We start from the raw sequence: 5,495 nt of genomic DNA, 5'->3' as shown, positions 1-5,495 counted from the left end.
AAGACTCCTTACAGGGTCCTCGCTGTGAGATCACAGTCACCCAGTGCTATACCAGCTGCACTGGCTCCCGGTGGGGTACAGGATCAGGTTTAAGGTGCAGGTTTTAACCTTTAAAGTCCTATACAGCCTAGGACCCTCGTACCTACGGGACTGCCTCTCCTGGTATGTCCCACAGAGGAACTTACGGTCTTCAAACAAAAACATCTTGGAGGTCCCAGGCCACAGAGAGGTTAGGCTGGCCTCAACCAGAGCCAGGGCTTTTTTGGCTGTGGCTTCGATCTGGTGGAACGAGAGACTAGGGCCCTGCGTGACTTGACATCTGTCCACAGGGCCTGCAAGACAGAGCTGTTCCACCAGGCCTTTGGCCAAGGCACAGCCTGACTCCCTCCTTTGGCAATCTTCACAGAACTCTAGCCCAATGGTTGCCATTAATTTGATTTGAATTAATTTTATAATGAAATGATTTTAGAATATTGTATTATTTTATTGTTGTTAGCCTCCCTGAGCTCGGCTTCAGCTGGGGAGGGCGGGATATAAATAAAATTATTATTATTATTATTATTATTATTATTATTATTATTATTATTAAGCATGTTACATGCCACCCCAATCACAGAGCAGTCAAGAAATTCCAGGCACCTCAGGCCTAGGGTTCTGTTTCCTTGGAACGAGGCTCAGCAAAGATTGTGGTGCCTTTAAGATATATACGCATGTATGCAACCTGAGCACAGGATGGAGCGGCTCACATCATTAACATCCCAGCAGATCTTGCTTCTCGCTTAGCCACAGCCTGATTCCAGCTTCCCCACAACAGTGGCTGTTCTTCTACTGAGCAGCTAGGTAAGGGGGTGTGAAGAAAAGACCCACCCATTAGCCTGGAGCTCACCATCACTTATTGGTAGTCACTTATTGGGACACGTATGGCACTGTGGTCTAAACCACTGAGCCTCTTGGGCTTGCTGATCAGAAGGTCAGCGGTTTGAATCCCTGTGATGGGGTGAGCTCCCGTTGCTCTGTCCCAGCTCCTGGCAACCTAGCAGTTCGAAAGCAAACCAGTGCAAGTAGATAAATAGGTACCGCTCTGGCGGGAAGGTGAACGACATTTTCCTGCGCTGCTCTGGTTCGTCAGAAGCGACTTAGTCATGCTGGCCACATGACCCGGAAGCAACCTCTTCTTGTCCTATTTTAACCTCACTGGGCACAGGACCTCAGCAGTTAGAAGGGACTTAGGGCATGGGTAGGGAAACTAAGGCCCAGGGGCCAGATCCAGCCCAATCACCTTCTAAATCCGGCCCGCAGATGGTCCGGGAATCAGCGTGTTTTTACATGAGTAGAATGTGCCCTTTTATTTAAAATGCACCTCTGGGTTATTTGTGGGGCCTGCCTGGTGTTTTTACATGAGTAGAATGTGTGCTTTTATTTAAAATGTATCTCTGGGTTATTTGTGGGGCATAAAAATTCATTCATTTCCCCTCCAAAATATAGTCCAGCCCCCAGAAGGTCTGAGGGACAGTGGACAGGCCCCCTGCTGAAAAAGTTTGCTGACCCCTGACTTAGGGGATCATCAAGAACAAGCATAGGCAAACTTGGCCCTCCAGATGTTTTGGGACTACAATTCCCATCATCCCTGACCATCCTGTTAGCTAGGGATGATGGGAGTTGTAGTCTCAAAACATCTGGGCGGCTAAGTTTGCCTATGCCTGATCCAGAAGGATCTCCCAATCCTACAACAATAATTTTTTTTAGCCTGAATAAGTGCAAGAAGCACTGTGTTAAGAGTATACCATCACTGTGTAGCTGTGAAGGCAGCAAAGGTAGCTTTCCTGCTTCCGTCACACCCTTTGGTTTCACAGGTGTTAGATGCTGACAAGGGCAAGCTCCCGCCAGCAATCATGTCGCAGCATTTTGCAGCAGCCGCAGCTTCTGGATCAAGCACAAGGGAAGCCCCACACATCGTTGGCGTTGTGTTCGCTTTCCACACACCGCATAGAGATAAGGTTTATATCCGAAGCAGTGTAGAAATGGCGTGTGTAAACAATACGGCACTTTCAGCTTTCATCCCGGTTTATAAAGGCCAGACAAACTGGGTTGAGGCTGCAAGGAGCTTCCTAGAGGAGCAGGAAACGGACAGGGCTCCTTTGGGGTTTCTGGAGGCATGAGGCACACCTCTTGCGCCAAGAGAGCAGCTGTTTCAGATGGAAAAGCTGAACGTGTAGCTGGAAGGAATTAGCACATTTAAGGAGCAGATGGGCAAAACTTGCGGAGAGGAATAAGCAGACCATGTGACTGTTCAGAGTGGAGGCGGCCTGGCAGTATAAAACAGAGGCATGGGGAAAGAGTATTTTAGGAACAAGGTTTGAGGAACGGGGAGAGTGAGACGTCAGGTTTGGCAAAAAGGAAAACAAAAACCCAAGCCTACTATCAGGGCTGAGGAACGTTTTCTTTTTCTGCTCCAGGGGCTGCATTCCTTTCTGGGGGACCTGCTGGGGGCCACATGCCAGTGGTGGGTGGGGGTAGAGACCCTGGGTTCAAATACTGACCCAGCCATGGGTGAGTCACTGTGTTCTTTTTTGTGCCATTTTTTTAGAAAATAAAAGTTTGCAAGTCGAGGTGGAAATGTGGAAAAACAAGAGAGTGCCCCCAAACTGGCAGATCAGTCCTTCCCTACTGGATGCGGCTGGAAGCAGAATCCTAGAATCAGGAAGCGCAGTTTGGCAGGGCTTTGTTTACATCCTCAGGCTTGCAACTGGACCTCTGGTGGACTCCCAAGGCTCTGCCACAGTGCCTGGTTCTCCTTGGCCAAACTGCTGCGATAGAACAGCACACAGAGAGAGCTCTTGCCCACAAATCCGTGCAGCTCACTCAGCAAAAATTTTAAAAAATTGGGCCAGTGGACAAGCATCCCAGCACATTGAGAGCTTTGATGCCAGTCTGAGAGGCAGGAGGCTTTTGAGAGCTTTAATAGGATGGGGACAATACCCAGGAGCCAGGAGGAGTGGCGGTGGGAGAGGAGGATAAACAGCAATGGCTTTTTAGCACTATGCAAAGAGAGGCAGGGGAGAGATGCCCTTGCAGAAGGAGCCAAAAGAAAAGGCCAGATTTTAAGTATTCTTCACCAAGCCTGCAAATAAGGACTCTGGAAAGTGATGCAAAAGATATATATATCGAACCAGCTGATTGTTGTACTTGAGCAGTAGTGCAGTTTGATAAATGTGTAGTCTGCTGGAATATGACTCCAGACAGGCCCCGCAGCCGCCATAGCCAATAATCAGGGATGATGGGAGTTGTAGTTTGGGGTGGGTGGGTCATGAGTTCCTCTCCCTTGTTTTAGGCCAGCCTCCCCGAACCTGGTATGCTCCAGGTCTTTCGGGTTCCTATCATCTCCCCAGCCAGAATGTCTAGAATGTGAAGGGCACTCAGAGCAGCAATGAGAATATAAGAGCCTGCCAGATCAGGGCAACGGCCCATCTAGACTGGAATCCTGGTCTCACAGTAGCCAAACAGCCAAACCCACAAACAGGATTTGAACACAAGAACCTTCTCCCCTCCTGCAATTTCCAGCAACTGGTGTTCAGAAGCAGGGCTGCCTCCGATAGCCACCGTGGCTAGGATCCATCAATAGTCCTCCCCTTCGCAAATTTGTCAAATCCACTTTTAAAGCCATCTATGTTGATAGACATCACCGTCTCCTGAGCAAGTTCCATAGTTTTAACTCTCTGCTGTGTGATGAAATCCTGTCCTGAATCTTCCAACATTCAGCTTCACGAGTCCAAATCCTGCTCACTTTCTCCATGTCATACTCGCGTTTTATAAACTCCTATCATGTCACCTATTATGAGCATTTCCCTTTTCACTCTGCTGACCTCCTGCCTAGACTACTGTATTGCACTGAACATGGGACAACCCTTGAAGACAGTCCAGAGGTCGCAGCTTCAAGCTGTTGCTGTGCTAAAACTCCCACCATCCGTGATTGTCAGTGGCTGATACTTATGGGGTACTGGAGCCCGACATCAGCCAGAAGGACCCCATTGCCGCTCTATAGAGTGTGGAGCAAATTAAAGGTCAACACAAACATCTATGGGGATTCACTGGAGCTCAGGCGTTCTCTTCCTAAGTTAGAGTTCACATTTATTGGGTTGCTGAGCATTCTTTATGAATTCCGTGGGTGTGAACACCTGCCTGCTAGGAGGCAGCCGCGATGGTTGGCACCAGCTGCCTGTGGGCACATTCACACAACATCCTCACACATTCGTTGCGACAGACAGCCAAGCCTTTGCCTACACAACACATAGGGAAAACAGACGTTTTCCTCCTTTGAGGCAGCTGCTGAACATTTGGGACAGACTCAACTGTTCCCATTTTTTCATGGAGGCCAACACCAGCAGGAGAGAAATCTCACTCCCCACTCCAACCCCAAATATAGAAAATTGCCTAATCCCAGGCCAATCTGGTTCAGGCATCGTATGCTTCACCACTGATGCAATACTGACAGCTGTCTAACTGAGTCCTCCCATAGGACCATTAAACCCAGAGTCTAGATGCACCTAGATGCCCAGAATCTGCAATCAGATCTTTTAAAGAAAAATTGAAATGTCAGCTATTGAACTTATTAACCTTAATGGCTGCATTCTATTGCCACTGTCAGAGGCAACAAAACTTACGAATTCCAGCTGCTGAAAACCACATGAAGAGAGAATGCTCTTGGGCTCAGATTCCGTTTGCAAGCTTCCCATTCGGGCATCTGGTTGGCCACTGTGAGAACTGGATGCTGACTAGATGGGCACTGGCCTGAACACAAGAAGAGCCGTGCAGGATCAGGCCAGTGGCCCGTTGAGTCCAGCATATCCCACTCTTGCAGTAGCCAACCAGATGCCCCAATAGGAATTCCACAAACAGGACTTGAACACATCACTCCCCTCTTGCCGTTTCCAGAAACTGGTACTCAGAAGCATTGCTGCCTCAGACCATGGAGACAAGAGCATAGCCATTGTGGCTGGCAACCGTGGATTTGCCGTCTCCTCCTCCATGAATTTGCCCTGCCCTCTTTTTAAAGCCACACACGAGTCAGTGGCTCCTGCAGGAGTGAGTTCCGCAGATTAACCAATCGCTGAAGACAATACCGAGCCAACGGTTTGACCCAGTATAAGGCAGCATCCTCTGTTCCTACAGATCTGTTGGCATAAATGACAGGCAGCAACATCTGCAGGGTCACCGATCCCTCCTCCCTTGCTTTATAAGCAAGTGATCACCCACCATTTTAACCAAGGACCCTCATGCCTACGGGACTGCCTCTCCCGTTATGCCCCACGGAGAGCCTCAAGGTCCATAAATAGCAACACCCTAGTGGTCCCGGGCCCTAAGGAAGTTAGATTAGCTTCAACCAGAGCCAGGGCCTTTTCAACTCTGGCTCCGGCCTAGTGGAACGCTCTGCCTCATGAGACCAGGGCCCTGCGGGATCTGCTTTCTTTCTGCAAGGCCTGTAAGTCAGAGTTGTT

Source organism: Podarcis filfolensis (assembly GCF_964270895.1).
Source record: "Podarcis filfolensis genome assembly, chromosome: 16".
NCBI classification, from domain to species: domain Eukaryota; kingdom Metazoa; phylum Chordata; class Lepidosauria; order Squamata; family Lacertidae; genus Podarcis; species Podarcis filfolensis.
Note: the sequence above shows the minus strand (reverse complement) of the source record.